Source organism: Plutella xylostella, chromosome 8 (genome assembly GCF_932276165.1).
Source record: "Plutella xylostella chromosome 8, ilPluXylo3.1, whole genome shotgun sequence".
In the NCBI taxonomy this organism is placed as follows: domain Eukaryota; kingdom Metazoa; phylum Arthropoda; class Insecta; order Lepidoptera; family Plutellidae; genus Plutella; species Plutella xylostella.
Window position 1 is genome coordinate 3,626,035 of NC_063988.1, and position 17,808 is coordinate 3,643,842.

Below are 17,808 nucleotides of genomic sequence, written 5' to 3' on the forward strand. Positions count from 1 at the left end.
TAAAAAGCAATAGGACATTGCAAAATAGACTGGACATTAAATCTGCTGAGCCGCCTCGGCCTTTAGTGCATAACAAAAAATTAAACTTATAAGTACCTACCTGAATTTTCAAAAGTGAAATGTTCAATAAAAAGAAATGGTTATGTGAATGTGAGAGACTAAGAAATGCTTTATTTTGCTTTCCGTGTGTTGTTTTCGTTTCGGCGGAGAAGCTATTTCGCGTCAATAAATAAGGTAAAATATACTTATAATTTTTTTACTTCTAATTGTTAATCTATTTTTCTCCAAAAAATTACTAAACCCATAAAGTGCACCACCGGGTATCTGAGGCGCCAGCCGCCACTTGCTAGTAGTTGCTACATGAAAGATAGCCGCGCCCTCATTTATTTTCAGGACTTAATTTTTCATGTTTGTATATGGTTTATTTGCTGATGTATAAACAGTGGCTTATCTTTTTCATAGTTGAAAATCGTAGCCAATGATCGTAGCTAACTTCGTATACACGATACGAATACGAATAATGGTCTTCGCACATTATAACAACTCACCGGCGACTCGACTCTATGCTATAGATTGGCAAGTTGCTTGGCGACCCTCCTTGTGGGGTGAAAGACGCGGAGGGGACGAGGTACCCAAGACGACAGCGGGTAGCGGGAGGGGTAGCGGTGGAGGGGAACGCGTGCACTGCATGTCATTGTTACGGCAGTCTCGGCCGCGCAGCCGAGGCGGCCACATGTCTTATATAGTCTGTCATAATTTGAGTACGACCCACATGAGATCATTGATCCTGAGACCATTAGTCTTAGGATGAGTGTTGAGGCCTTTTTAATATTCAAATCAAATCAAATCAAATATATTTATTTAACAAAAAAACACAATTTACAAACAGAAATACACTGCGATCCTCACACTAGGCAAGCCTGTGACGTAAGGATCAGATTACGACATTGTAAATACGACTACTACGGTTTACAGTAATTTGTATAGGTAGGTACTAGTAAATATTAAATAACAATAATTTTGGTAAGTACTTACGTAAAATCAAAAACTTTTTTAACTGATTGGATACAAAATAAAATGAAAGCATGCATTTATGTTATCAAACCAGATTAATAGTAATCTAACTTATAAAAAACATATCAATATAAATGAAATACATAAAATATAAATAAATATATATAATATCGCGGGACGATGGACAGTCAAGATTTGTTGGATAGTAAAGATTCAGTTTCGTCGTAGCTTAAACTCAGGAGCCATTTCGAGACTTTGGCTTTTACTTCCATGGCCGTTTTATCACGAATATTTTCTATTTTTGTGACTTTATTGTAAATTAATAACTGAGGAAATGAGCCAAAACGTCGAGCAAACTTGGTATTAATATTTGGAAGGGGAACTCGGTAAACTCTTTTCTTCGTTAGATCTGCAAACTGGTCCGATCCTGAAATGTATCTATGAGCTTTTAGTGTTGATTTAAGAATGTAAATTTTACGAACGGAGAGTATGTCTGCTTCACTATATAGTTTACGGGTACAGTACATTAAAGGTTTAAAAAGCATTGTTTTTATGACGGATCGTTGAGCTCGCTCTACCTGTATCATAGCAGTTTTAGCAGCGCCTCCCCAGCATAAAATACAGTAATCCAGGAGAGAATGGCAGATGGCAAAATAAAGCATCTTAAGGGTTTTTAAATCGGCCACTCTGCGTAATTTACGTAAAATATTTATTACTCTACGGACTCTTCCTGATAACTTGGCTATATGTTGCTTAAAGTTAAGATTTTCGTCAAGAAGTACACCAAGATACCTGATGCAGTCTACGCGTGTTATCGGTTCGCAGTCACAGGATATGCCTCTGTTTATACAATTGTGGATTTTAATGTCCTGTGAGTGGTTTGGCGCTGAGGATTGGGTGATATGGAAGCATAGGTATCTTGTTTTACTAACATTAAGAGTCAGAAGGTTATTCTGTAACCACTTTGCAACCTGGTTCATGCCACGCTCGGTACGAGAATAAGCCTCGTCCCAGCTCTTGTCATAGAAAAGGAGAACCGTATCGTCAGCGTAACAAATAATTTCAGAGTTAGGGGTGTCAACGCTATTATGGATGTCGTTCATGTATATTAGGAAAAGCGTAGGACCCAATATGCTTCCTTGGGGAACGCCATAACGGATCGCCGCCTCCCTGCTAGTGTATTGGCTAACTCTTAAGCATTGCCGACGGTCTTTTAAATAACTTTCAAACCAGTCTAGAGTAGTTCCTCTTATACCCATGCTAGACAGTTTATTTAAAAGAATGGGAATGGAGACTGAATCAAAGGCCTTTGCTAGGTCGATAAACACACCGATGCATTTGTTTTTACTGTCTAATAAGTTGGCAATTGTTGAAGTGAGGAGGGAGACTGCATCCTCGGTGGATTTACCCTGCCGGAAACCGAACTGTCTATCTGAGAGAAGATCATGAGATTCAAGATAGTTAACTAGCCGTGTGTTCATGATCTTCTCTAACATTTTTGCGAAGATATTCAGTAGTGAAATAGGTCGATAGTTTCCTGGCAGAGCCCTTGAGTCTTTACCTTTGTAAATTGGGCAAACGACAGCGGTCTTCCAGGCTATTGGAAATATACCAGTGGCTAGACTCATGTTAAATATTTCTACTAGTGGCAAAGTTATGACGTCTTTGATGCATTTTAGTAAGGTGGTGTCAATGTCGTCTAATCCAGGTGCTTTACCTGACGTTAATCGCATTATAATTGATTCCACCTCTGCTGAGTCAGTAGGGTGTGCGAAAAAAGAGCCAGGCTGAGAGAGGGAGTCTGCGTGTATTTGTGAAGCTAAGTCTTCTTCGTTTGCGTTTAGTTTCAAGAGGATGTTATTTGCTAGATTTTGGCCTACATTAGCGAAGTATGAGTTACAAGAGTTAATTGCTGAGTTAGGATCGGAAGACTCGAAGGACAGTAGTTGTGTTGATTCCTGTTTTTGTGCCTTTAAATTACATATTGATTTGATTGTGTCCCAAAGCTTTTTCGAGTTGCCCATACTGATACTAAGTTGGCTTTGCTCGTATTGTCTTTTGAGCTTGTGTAACAGGTCATTACAGAAGTTCCTGTATCTTTTATATACGACTTCTTGAATGTCGTCTTTGGGATTTTTTCTACATTTTTGGTGTAGTTTATCGCGATGCCTAATACATCGCATTAAACCTGGTGTGATCCAAGGTTTCATATTGAAATTAGATCTACTTAGTTTCTTTTCGTAAGTGTGCTTCTCGATTATCGATGATAACCTATCAGTAAAAACAGTAACAACCTTATTAACATCAGAATCACATAGAATTTCGGACCAACTAACCTCGGACAATTCTTTCTTGATTGATTCATAATCACGTATATTAACAGTTCGTTTATGTCGTTTAGTCAAAGGGATGTTAATACTGAAGCCAGCTATTGTGAAAAAGTGATCTGTAATTCCAGTGGAGCAAACAATACCTAATGAAGGCATCTGAGAGCTAACAAAAATGTGATCAAGACATGATTTAAGCCTAGTAGGTTTTGTTATCACTGGTGTTAGGTCGTGTTCCGCAAGAGTACACATGTAATCTATGGCCTGGGTACTGATAGTGTTATCTTTACCTGGTAAAATATTAATGTTTATGTCACCAGCTATAACGAGATGTTTGCAAATTTTGTGTTTGTCAATTTGTCGGTTGAGATCCTCCAAAAATCTATCAGTACTTCTAAAGGACGGCGATCGGTATATTGCAAATAGAGTTATGGTATTTGGGATATCAACCACGATGCAATCGGCTTCTTTAAAAGTCGGCTCGGCTACCGTAGGCGACCAGTTGTTTTTAACGTAGACCACAACTCCACTGTTTTGGTTTATCTTCTTTGTGGTGTTGTATGCCAAGTATCCGGGTAGTTGAGGTATTATCGAGAATTCATCAATGCGGCATTCAGTCAAAATAATGATATCGTATGATATCCCTGTTATTGACACCAGAAAGTTATCTAGATTTTTATCGATGCTTCTTATGTTAAAGTTTATAATTTTGAAATTGTACATATTGGGAACAAGGGTTTCAGTCATCTGAATATCGTCTATATTATGACAGACAATATCAAGAGAGTCAATTTCAACTCCTACATTGTGTAACATTTATTTATGTGTGTGTGTGTTTTTTTTTGTGTGACTTTGCTTTGTTATACGCCTTTCATCTATTCTAAATACTGCTGAAACCCATTTAAGTATGAAATTAACAATGACATCATACAAGTACGTTATGGCTGTAATTGTGAAATTTTTCCTGTGTTTGCGATATATATTTAATAAAGTATATAATATATTAAAACATAGATATAGGTACAAGAAGATAAATAAAAGTACAATTTCATTATAACATGACAATTCCAGGTTATTTGTTCGAGGACATTGAGGCAGTATCCTTAAAAACTCGTTCCAGGTCGTCTTGACATGCAATCTGTTTTGCAGGTTTTCCTTCTCGTTGTCGAACATAAATGTTGCCGTTCGTGGACCAACAGTGGGCGAAGCCTTTTCCTTTTGATAACGCTCTTGCATCTCGGAACAACAGTCTGTTTGTTTTAGTGAGTCGCTCATTTATAAAGACTTTTAGTGCTGGCCCGGGGATCTCCACATCTGCGCTCGTTAAGTTCCGCCTGGATTTCGCAGCTTTCGTAAGTTGGTCTCTTTTGGCACGACGCAATAAACGGACTACAACAGGGCGAGGGAAGTTGGGTTTATCTTCACTAGTAGATGGTGACTTTTTAGGACCCACTCGTGTCACCCAGTCTATGTCACGATCATCCAGGTCCACTCCAACCTTTTTGGATAGCAAGAGCACAGTGTGATGCAGATTTTCATTTACAGCCTCAGGTAAACCAGCTATCTCAATCTCATTTCGGAGCTGATGTTGGGCTTGCGTGTTTAGTTCACGGTTTAACATAGTGACCGACGACTTTAGTTCCACTATCTCCAAGTCTCTGGCCTCCAACTTACGTAGTCTGTCGTCTGTGGATGCACTTGCACTCGCAAGTTCATCTAGTCTCTCGTGGCATTTGGTTAGAGAGAGGGTTGCCTCGTCTAGTTTGTCCTTGAGCGAGCCTATCAGTTGGTTTAGGCGACGTAACTCTGAAGTTAGAACCTTCAATTCGTCGTTTGACGTTTCAACATTATCTGCAGCAGGGGAAGGCTTACTACGAATAGTTACGTTACAGCTGGATATTATCATTATATTATTATTAGGTATCTATAATTCGTCAACAAAATAACGTTAAAAACAGCAAATCGTATAATGTCTCAATATAGGGGCTTCTTGTAGAACAGCGTACCGGATCAGTCATGCTACGCGGCTAAAGGTTGGTACTGCGCAGTCAGATACGAAAAAGTAAACAACAAAGACGAAGAGTCCATATGACAGTGCGTCAGTTGTCAGTTCTTGTAACTAGGAAAGCAACCAAAATTTATGTGATTTAATGAAAGTAATTAATGAGCAAAACACAGAGAAAAATTACAAAATTGATGAAATTTTGAAAGAAAATGGTCATATCGTTCTTCGCCTACCCCCATACCACCCGGAATTAAATCCTATTGAACTTGTGTGGCGGTACGTGAAAGGCGAGCTCGCAAGAACGTCGATTGACTCTAACTTAGATAAAGAGATAAAAGACTTAGAGTTGCTTTTCTCTAATTATTCGCCTGAAAAGTGGAGAAATTGTGACGACCATGTCATAAAAATTTAAGACGAATATTATAAATCTGATAGAGTATTTGACGATGTATTGGACAGGTATGTTATTGTTTATTTATAATTTAATGTAAATTAAACATAAAATATAGGTGTACACTGAACTAATATGACTGGCGTACTCTAGTACATTATACTTCAAAGTAGGTATAATGTTTTTTGGTTTTTGTCTTAGATTTATAATTGAAGTTAATGAAAACGATGATGAAGATGAGGATGACGACGACGATGAACAAGTTCAAACAGAGAGTGAACATGAAAGTGACATGGAAATTGATTTATAAAATAAAACACTTTTACATAAATAAATTCAAATTGGTAGATATTCTGAAGGTAAACATCCAAATTTTAATGCTGTCAAACTATAAATTTTAAGCTAAATATGACATTTATGGGAACACTCATAGAATAAAATTTTACTTACCTACGTCAGAAATAGTTACAAGCTATCGCGAGATTAATCCGGGCACACATTTCTACGTGTGTAGCATGTCGTGCTACCTCGCCCCCGCCACTTCTTTCACCCCGCAAGGAGGGTCGCCAAGTAACTTGCCACATTATAGACATTGATATTTAAGCCCTGTGTCATATGTTCAAGGTTTAATTTCAAAAATGATTATAAAGTAGTGTACAACGACATGACATGACACAGGGCTTAAATATCAATGTCTAGCATAGAGTCGAGTCGCCGGTGAGTTGTTATAATGTGCGAAGACCATAACTCGTGGAACTAAAGTTGTTCAGCATTGACCCCCTGAGTCACCCCCTTTCGGCTTAGTACTCTATACCCCCTTCTATTAATTAACTGCCTCTGTGGTCTAGTGGTAGAAGCTTCGCTTCATGGCCCAGAGGTCCCGGGTTCGATTCCCGGGTGGGACCATCAATTTGTGTTTCTAAATTGTGGTTCTAAGTTTGGTTAGGACATAGAAGGCTGATCACCTGATGTCCGAAACAGTGAAACGATCCATGCTGTCGGATGGGCATGTAAAGCAGTCGGTCCTGCGCCTAGCTCTCTCCAGTCGTGTCGGTCAATCCGTCCCATTGGGCTATGAGAGTGATGGAACAGAGAGTGCTCCTGTGTACTGCGCACACACTTGGGCACTATAATCTACTCCTGCGTAGATGGCTGATCTCAAATGAGATTGGCCGCCGTAGTCGAAATTCGGCTAGGAGGACATTATTATTATTATTATTAATTTACGCTTGTATATTTTCGTTACCATTCGGAGTGCTTACATATAAAACTAACTGATAAATTTAACCCACTGTCATGAGCATCGGTGGTTCAGTGGTAGAATGCTCGCCTGCCACGCGGGCGGCCCGGGTTCGATTCCCGGCCGATGCAAGCTCAATTTTGTTATTTGCCGAATGAGCCATGTTTTTTATATTTATTTTATGGATATAAATTTGCGGTTACGTTTATTACAAATAACCACTTATTACCTCATAGACTTACTACTACTTTGATATTTTGAAAAATAATCGTATACCACCGCTGCCGCCATCTATTTTAAGTCACAAATTAATTTTTAACAGTACTATCACACAGCAATATTGCTACTCACCGCTAGATGGCACTACTGGTTATAATATATAAAAATATATTTTAATTTTTAAAAGGCAGGAGGTACACAATTTGGTATTTTAATTTTATAATTTTTTTGTAAGTACTTTTTATATACTTACTAGGTATATTTTTTACCGATCTACGTAGGTAATATGGTTTTTATTTATTTTTATAAATTTATTTCAGTTAGGGGTCTTCCTATCATAATTCATAATCAAATAAATTAACAATGTTTGCGATTCATAAAAGTATTTCGCCCAACGTGGGGCTCGAACCCACGACCCTGAGATTAAGAGTCTCATGCTCTACCGACTGAGCTAGCCGGGCATCTACAATATTGGTACAAACAATGTAAGAATGTACAATAAATTCAAGATAAATAGGTAAAGACCGCATCTTTCAATGAGATGAGACCCACACAATAAAAAAATACATTGTGTAGCCCAGCTACATGACGTAAAAAGATACTTACATTATTATTATTGAGCATAATTTTTATGACTTATCTTTTAGAGATCAAAAATCAACTCCCCTTTACTGCCAGTTTTTATAGCTCTATCTACCGATGACTGTTAGTTACTTTCATACGATTTTGACAGATTGTAACTTTATGTGTTAAAAGAGTATGAAAGTAACTAGCAGTCATCGGTAGATAGAGTTACAGAAACTGGCAGTAAGTAAAGTAACTAACAATTTTTCAATAGGGAAACAAATATTTTTTCGCAATTTATAAAATTACATGTAGAACAAAAGTTGTTAATTACGAGCTGAATAACCCCTTTCGGCCTACTATACGTACCACTTTTGCAACATCCTGTATAATACTGTAGCAGGCCGGCTGTCCCGCCGGCGAGGGTGTGGATTACTGCCGATGGCACAGGCACGACTCCGCTAACAAAGAGGATTGCACCGTCAACAAAACAAAGCTACGGACTTCATTTACGGACCGACCTCATCCGTATTTCGGGGCTAATCGGGACAAAAAAATCCGAAAACGGATTTGAAATTCCGGCGCCCTGTTGCACCGGTTCGTTAGGCAGCTTTGGATAAAAACGGAATGACTGGACGTTTTGAAATGTTCCTCACTGACTTTACGGACTAACTGCTATTTAGAACTTCGTTGTGAAAGTTTTACATCATATATTTCTAGTCTCTATTCATCATAATTCGATTATACTTTTCTACGATCACTTAAGTAGGTACTTCTTTTATAAATCTAAACTAAAAAGGTTAAGTTATCAGTTAATTAATGTTATCATTATCATGCAAACAACTCGTTATTTCAGCAAAGTTAAAAAAAAAAACGCTTGAAAGACTTATGAAGCCATTGTACCTAGGAGCTATTTTCGTGTTTACCCATCTCTAGCTATGCAAGTGTCTACGCTACGCTATCGAGCGACAGACAGACATTGTCGGAGTGAGTCAGTCAGTCAGTGACACATAGGTACATACATAACATGTTCGACAATTTATTGATTGCAAATAAATAATAAAAAAAACAACAAGCGTACTGTAATGATGTGTAACAATATCTCTTATTGCCATCCCGTGCAGTTTATGCAATGTTGCATCATATCATCAATCATAATTTACTAAGTATACTTAATTAGTACCTAGCTAAGGGTGGGTGACAGTGATAATAAGCACTTGTTTACTACAAACACTGTATTTATATTCAACACAGGTTTTGTTACGTTGTTTTGTTACCACTGCACTGTTAAGATTTATGCTATGGTTACCGTGTTGCTAACTCCCATTTTTTTCACGATGATTTATTTTAGTTGTGGTTCTAATCTTAATCTTTTTGGCACATCCAAGAACGAAAAATTACTTATACGGTTCCCACTGGCAGCCTTATTAACTGCTAAAGTATTCCATGCAGATAAATATACTAGTAAAAACTACAATGTTACGCATTTTCCACATCCTTCGGGCTATACTTATCCTCTAAATCTGTACTGAGCTAAATAAAACAGATACAGAAAAAATGTGTACCCACTTATACACGGTTACAGGAGCATAATAGTCATAGCTGTAGCGAGATAACCCGAGTTATGTGCCTTCGTAAATCACCAAGAATAATGTTCGGATCTTGTTCTTATCGGGTTGTTTCCTTCTAGTTGCCACATTGTAATAAAATATGTAAGAAGAATATTTGCCTCAGGATGTGTATAAAGTGAGTGGAAAAAAGTGCTTTCTTAAAAACTTTTGTTGTAACGTCGTTTGTGAATGGTGAAATAAGATATCCATTGGATGTCTGTGAGATGGGGGTAAGTAGGTATAATAATTATGTTGTGTAGGTAAAGGTATACAGCGCGAACTAAATAATGTTAGAATAATTTAATTATAAATACGTAAGTACTAACTACTAACTCCTAAATATAGACTATGTATTAATTTATAAAATGTAAAATGCGAAGAATCCGATCATCACTGTACAATCTCCTCATGGAGGCGAGAGCTACTTTGAAACATATCTCATTCATGGAAAACTAAGGATATAAATAGTACCTGTTTAATTGTGCATAATATTGGAGCTGGAAGGATGCAATAAACTGGCGTGGTCGCCATGGGGTTCTTCAGCTTTACGACAACGAGGCGAGCTTCAGCCCTATCACAAACGACGTTTTAGAACAAAAGTTTTTAAGAAAGCACTTTTTTCCACTCACTTTATACACATCCTGAGGCAAATATTCTTCTATCCGACTTTTCATTCAATGTACCGATAGCAAGGGCATCACCAGGAATCACGACTCTCCGACATAATATACAGACTGTTGCCAAAGTAGCTGAAAGCTACGCTGAAAAGCTGACTCAGGACTCTCAGGAGTTCATTCTGAACAACTAATTATTTAGGACTTTTGCAATTCCTGTAAAACTTCCAAAGGTTCTTGAAAATTTAACATCATGGAAAATAAGAAATAATTTGAATTGTAGAGTAAAATCAAAGGTTTTTGGCTCATTAATCGGGTAAATATTTCAAATTAATTGTAGATGTATTTTTTATGTTTCCTCTTAGGAAAATAGCCGTGGGACATTCTGTAGTAGTCGCAAAGTCACAGTGAGCTCACAGGAGGTGCCGAGGTGTCACGCAGGCATCAGCATGCACTAATCATCAATTATTCGTCATCTCCATATAAAATTCTTGACAGATGTGTCAAAAGTCAACCACTAGGTAATACCTGGTTATGCTCTAACCGACTATGGAGAAGTTGGCACTAAGAGTTTCCAATCAGTATTGTAGGTACATATCGCATCAAAAGGATTGTCATAAATGCATGGAGAAACGGCGTCGGCGTCAAAAAAGTTACATGGAAGCACATTGAACTTCAGTTGTTATGAAAAAGTATCTGAATTTCATTGATTGCATTTTGAGATGGGCGCAAAATGGACCAGAGGGGAGCAACCGGAGTGAGCGATGCATTGTGTATTTTGACGATTAGCGTTGATCATTCCGGATTTCCGGTTGAGTCACCCGGTCGTTGAGGTGGAGGATCCAGGTGCTCGACTGGATTCAATGTATTTAATTTGCGGTAAACTCTTTACCACTTTACTTTTTGTTTGGGGGTTTCCCGTGACTCATCCGTGGATCCTAACTTTGAGCAATTAAGTAGTTTAGTGGTTATGTATGTGTCATATTCATATAGGTTTCGATATTTTTACAACTAAAATGTATCTTTTGTTTCCTTAAAAACCATGCTTTTGTTTTATTTAGATCTTCAGTCTTGTAGATGAATTTTTAGGTGCTAGTTTTTCTCAGAACTTAAATTTACTGATTCTGATTAACAAAACTATTTCAGTAGATACCTATAATATCTATGTGCTTTTAGTACTTACATAATGTGCGTATTAATATTATCGGATCTACTTACAAGCAAGTACTCCGAATACGGTAAGTATGAGCGAAGTTCAGTGAGCTCAAATCCAGAATATCCTGCTCACAAAACGTTCACACAAGTTCTCACACCGATAGAAGAACAGCTCAGGTTATGAGAACACATCTACACTCACTCCTCACACCTCAATCATATCACAACACTGCATGCCTAATGCCTAGTAATGTTAACTTTCTTTAATACATTTTTAATTGGATTATTAAAATATAATACGATGTTCAATATTGTGTAAGAATTAGCGTCGCACGTCAGGAGAATATTGGCTGCAACCTGCAACTCATTGTATTAATTAGTTGCCAATAAACGCCATAATATTATAAATTCACTGAGTGAACAATGGTATTGTAGCTCAACATAGTCTCTTGTAGACGTACCTATAATATATTATGTGAGGGGTGGTAGGTACTTCTACCGGAAAATCTATTAGAAAACATAGAAATAGTAACCATATTATTATAACATCGACTTATCTGTTCTTATTATAAATTGAAAATGTGTAATAAAAGTTTAGTTTTGTCGGATGGTGAAGAAAAACATCGTGATGAAACCAGCATACCCCGCAGTGGACCAGCGGAGTGGGAAAATAGTCCAAGCTTACGAAAGCAGTTTAGACCTTGGAGATATGCGCAAAGGCTAAATTCGAGACAGCAGGGTGCAGCTACTTACACCCCCGTATACTGGTCGGAAATTTACCAGCGAACTTCCCGAAGGCAGGTCATTAAGAACTGACGTGTTGTCGCCTACTAACACGCGTGACGAACTACGCTACCAACAACTTGGTCCTTTCCCGAGCTGAATCACACACGCGTACATAGTACATAGGGGGCACGGTCAGTAAAATAATATCATATCAGTGATGCTAGCAGCTCTATACCACTCGACCGAATATCATATTGAGCTAATATACAGTGTAACCTTTAGGTGTTAGAAGGAAGTCAATAACTAACTGTGGCACACTTATTATTTAGTGACTGTAAATAACAATAACACAGAGTTTTTTTTATTTTATATTATAGGTGTTTTGTAGGTCAATCGCGATTCGTCGTAACAGGGAAATTGACGATTAAAGTTTATCAACCGTAGGTTTTTTCAGTCATAAAACGTACTTGACAAAGTCAGTGGCGGATTTACCTATAGGCCAAAAAGGCCAGTGCCTAGGGCGGCAGATTTAGAGGGGCGGCAAATTTAGCATTTTTTATTTTACAGATTTTTTAAATATAAATTTACGTGTACACAATCTACATATAAATAAACACACTAGAGATGCCACGAATATTCGGCAACTATTCGGTATTCGGCCTATTCGGCCAGTTTTTTCAGTATTCGGTATTCGGCCGAATAGTCCGTACTATTCGGGCCGAATACCGAATAGTAAATCATGTAAAAAATGACTTGTTATTTTAATCAAAATTGTGTATTTATTTCCAAATCACAACATTTTAGTACTTAAAATTAATCAGTAGTAAGTTGTGCTGGATAAAAACGAGCATTTCAGCATTTGGTAGCCCACGATTGCGCTTTTCATTGTAACCATCCTCAGAAAAAAATTTCTCACTATAAACGCTACTTACAGGTGAAGAAAGATAAGTTATTGCAAATTTCAAAAGGTTCGGGTATTGTTTTTTGTTTGCTGACCACCACTTGTAAGGATCGGACATCCGATCTAGGCGAACTATTGTCAAATAAAAATTCAACTCGTTTGCCACAGCATTCTGCCTCCTAATAATTAGCATTTCTCATATAATCTCTAGCGACTTCTTCAAAGCAGTTCCAGGAACAAAAAAACAGGTTGTAGCGCCGAATATTCGGTATTCGGTATTCGGCCAATTCACTATTCGTGGCAACACTAATGATGATGAATGATATTCTTTGAAATCAATCAAATATGATATTACTAAAAAGCCTGTAACGCGACAAGAAGCGACGGGAATACTTTCGAATTTGGTAAAACTGGAAACGGCTGTAATGGTTATATGTGGATAATGTGGAATTTTGTCATAAATGTACTAAGTACATCAGTGATATGTTTGGACCAAACAGTCACTTGAGTCTACCAAGAATTCGCAGTTTGAAGCTTAATATTTCGCAAACCAGTCACTGAATAAAAAAATGGTTTGGCAAGACCTTAGATATTTTTGAAAGTTGTACAATACCTTACACCGACGAAAAAAATAATCCCCATTTTACATGTATGGAAGGTAACATTTTTTTTTCATTAATTTATTTTACCAGTTTGTCGATGCCGTACATTTGTACAAGGTGGATCAAAAGAAGTCATCCTATCTTGATTGGCTCTAATTTTTTTTGTAAATGAAAAACTTCGATTCTGTTTTTTTATTAACTATGTTTATTTGAACATTTAAATTTTTATTGGTAAAGTCTAGATGTCTAGAAGATGATATTGGCCAAATGGGCGCCGTCACAATTGATTGCCCTATGGGCTCCTTTTATGGCATTTCTCATCAATTCAGCGAGACCTTCGGGCGAGAGATTCTCGCACTCGTGTCGAATGTTGTCCTTAAGGGCTTCCAGAGACACGGGCTTATTCACATTAACACGGGTCTTGAAAAAACACCCACAATACTGTCTGAAACGGTTAAATCGGGCGATATTGCGGGGAAAAATGACATATAAAACGAAAAAAAGGCGACCCGAAAACTGAATATACAAAATTATTTGGCGTTCTTGGGAAGTGTGGCTTCCATGGCTTGTCAACTTGTATTCTGCATTTGTCTAGTCCACCAATATCAAAACAAATTTGAAATTGGCGGCCATTTGTACAAATGAGAGCAATTTCCAATAGGGTGATTACTTTTGGCCCACCTTGTATATCTTTGCGAAATGTCAGCTTTGATATTTTTACAGTTTCTGAGAAAAAGACAGCCGGACAACAAAGTGATCCTATAAGGGTTTCTTTTTTCTTTTTGAGGTACGGAACCTTAAATAAGATTTGATGAAACATTTGAAGTTGGTGACAGATAGACATAGAAATATCCACATCATTAAGTTCACAATCATATAAGTAGGTAACGGGATTAAACTAACAAATCAAGGGAGTAATTTAGGACCTCTGCAGTTTATTATTATGATAAATGATCTACCTGATGTCATTGAAAATTCCGAATGTCTACTATTTGCAGATGACCTAAAGCTGTACACTACGATAACTAGTGAAGTGGATCATGCTAATTTACAAAAGGACATCCGTAATGTGGAAGATTGGAGCATAAGAAACAAACTAGCATTTAACATATCAAAATGCAGCATTATCTCCTTTACCCGGAGTCGGTCTCCAATGCACCACCAATACGTTATGCAAGACAAGCCGCTGACACGAGTAGAGTCTGTCCGTGATCTGGGCGTGCAGATGACAGCAGATCTGTCATTTCGCGAGCACATAGCGAACGTATGTAAGAAAGCTTACAAGACTCTTGGGTTTGTCCTTAGATCTGCTCAATTTTTCCAAAGCAGCGAGGCGATAAAAAGCTTATATAATACGTTGGTGCGGAGCCAATTAGAATGCAGTGCTGTCGTTTGGGCTCCCCATGAGGCTAAGTACATTCAGATGCTGGAAAGGATACAAAATAAGTTCACAAGATACTTATTCAAAAAACAATACGGGGTCTATCCAAAATTCCCACTTATGTATCCAACATTATTTGTGTTGGGCATGGTGGGCTACAACAGATTGGAAGTACGTAGGGATCTAGCTTTGACCTCGTATTTGTTTAAAATATGGAGAGGAAAGATCGCCAATGCTGTACTCCTAAAAGTATTTGCACTAAAGGGTCCCAAGAGACTTTTTGAGGTTGCGTAAGTGCCGCTTGTTCGAGGAACCAGCAGGGAAGACCAACCTGGTAAAAAAGGCACCCCTCACTCGGGCGTTGCAGCTGCTCAACCGCGTGGACAATGAAATAGATATATTTACGTGTTCTCTGAACGAATTCACAAAGATAGCATTATATATACTGTGTTATAGTATGTAGGTTACTAGTATATTTTTATATGATACTGACTGTTTATTTTATTATTATTTTTTGCTGTGTATGTTAAATGATAATTAGTTATTAACTTATTACTTACCTTTTTATATGTATACCTTACGCTATTGTATTGGGAGAAATCCTGTAATGATAGTGTTAAGTGGATAACTTAAATAAATAAATAAATAAATTGAATTTCAGATGTCAGTAGGGGCGGCAAAAATTTTATGGCCTACGGGCGGCAAATTTGTAAATCCGCCACTGGACAAAGTGATAAGTACATGGTTATTTGACATGTGTGTTATTATCCTATTTAGATTACACTTTTACCTCGTTAGTTGTCCAAATAGAAGCAAATGCAAATGATTCACTTGTCGCAAACAAATTCGACAGTCATGCAAAGGTGTCGCTGTAATTCTTACCTAGGTACTTCGGTAAGTAGGTCTACTACTGCTGTGGCTGCTTCCGAATAAAATTGACTTTACTCGACTCTGCGTACAAAGAGATCTAGCGACGATGAAATACACCTTAAATGAAAAGAGTTAAGAGCTACGCTGATGCTATTTGCAGATATGAAGATAATTTAGTAGGTCTTCTGAGTCATGAATACGACCGAGACTAAAATACATTCTCCTGGGATAAGAACATTGTTACTTACCTTTACTTTGAGTACCTAGTTCAGCACTTAGATTAGATAAGTACTACTCTATAGCTAATTAGCTGCTTTCGTGTCTATTTTTGCTATGGTATCATATCTCCTAAATTACTAACTTATTAGAGTGACAGTGACTAGAGAGCTGGACTAGGTTTTCCTCCTAAGCGCCCGAGATACAGGAGTAAGCCGATCATAAAAAGGTCCTCGAACCTGCCTGTAGCCGTAAGTATTAAGCAAGTATTAACATTAATAAATCAGTTCAGATATTACATAAAACTTAAAAGAAAGGTGGCCGGTGGCTATGAATGAGTCATGGCCAGTACCGGTGCACGCAACTGGGTCAAGTACTTCGAAATTAGTGACGACTTCGACCGGGCCCGACCGCGAATCATCAGGAAATTATGCTTCAAATAAATATTTATTAAACCAATGACGGGTTGAATACCTGCTGATAATAATTATGAGGGCACATTTTGACATATTTAAGTGTAGTTATTTACAACAATTAGTCAAAATACTAGAGTCAATATTGGGCAGCATGATGTGCGAATGGCATTCCAGACTCTCTGAGTTTGCCATAGACTGGTTGGGTTAGCGCTAATCGGTAGCCTTCGAAACTAACGACTGAGACAAAAGCTTTCAATAAAACAATAGGTACTTAGATTGTCCTCTCTTGCAAGCTTATCATATTGTAGAAGTACATGCAGCCCAGGTTCAAAGTCACGTCGCGCTGGCGCCGCGGCCCGGCCGGGGCCAGCCGACACGTACTGATGCCTTATTTGATACTACCACGTATTGTCCCACCAAACTCCACATGCGGCCTCACAAACCAAAACAGATCCTAACACCATCTAAACATGACACAAACTAACTATTCATCGAGACAAAGATATGTCAGAAGTGTGCAAATGCACCGTGGGTCGTGCGCGCGTGCGGTCTTGCGTGTCTGCTACTGGTTGCTCCTGCACTCCTGGTACAAAGCTGGAAGAAATATTGCAGCCGGGAATGAAAATATTTCGCCGCCCAGACTTTTCACGAGCCAATGCACTCATTTATAACGACTAGGAAGGGCTCCAGACTTGGAATGAAGATATAGGAAAGCGATATCCTTTTCCACACCTAGTCCCAGATTGCACTGCATCAATGTAGATAAGAGTAATTGACGTTTGAGTGAGGACTTCGTCCGCCATAAAGGGATGAAGCTTAATTGAAGCATGTAGAGAATGTCTGCGACGGATAATGGATATAAATAGCCATTACTAGTAATGTCCATAAATGAGCTTCACACTATTCGCAGTATGGACACTTATATTGAAATGATTCTCGATAACTACCTGTTTATCCAAATGTAATCGATATGGACCAAGATATTTGCAGTATAGCCCTGCCGCATTATTATTGATTTAGTCATTACGTCGTATACTTGTAAATAAATTCAGTCAGGCAGGCGATATTAGAAGCTTTGTAGGGACCGATTGCAAAGACATTTTATTCAGGTGTTAGCATTTGTAGCACCATTATCATTCTGTATTAACATAACATAGCTATTAATTATTTATTATTCTTTTATAGATTTTGCTTTAAACACGGGAGGTAACCACATACGAATATTTAGGTGTAGTTTTGTATAAATCCTTTAATCAATTTTAAATTTATCTATCCTTATTGAGTCAATTTCCCATCATGACTTATCGGATTAGAGCACTGATTACACCGAGTGATAAATAAATAACACATGGGAGCCAATATTGGTAATTATTTGACTAATATTTATTCGGAACGGAAAGGGAAAAAGATTAACATAATAAATAAAAGTTAATCATAATATTATGTCTAACTACCTACAAGGAAAAAAAATTATGTCAAAGCTCTACTAATTATTAGCTTGGAATTCGGAAACTAGAGGTTGGCAAGTAGTTCTACTTTTATTTAACGGTAATATAC

At 37.7% G+C, this 17,808-nt stretch overlaps 2 non-coding genes across 2 annotated transcripts; one reads left to right on the forward strand and one right to left on the reverse strand.

Moving 5' to 3' along the window:
• The first annotated feature begins 7,037 nt into the window (after positions 1-7,037).
• On the forward strand, positions 7,038-7,108 carry Trnag-gcc. Its single transcript has one exon. It is a non-coding gene; the product is annotated as a tRNA-Gly (tRNA).
• A 476-nt stretch (positions 7,109-7,584) lies between these two features.
• On the reverse strand, positions 7,585-7,657 carry Trnak-cuu. Its single transcript has one exon. It is a non-coding gene; the product is annotated as a tRNA-Lys (tRNA).
• Between the last annotated feature and the right edge of the window lie 10,151 nt (positions 7,658-17,808).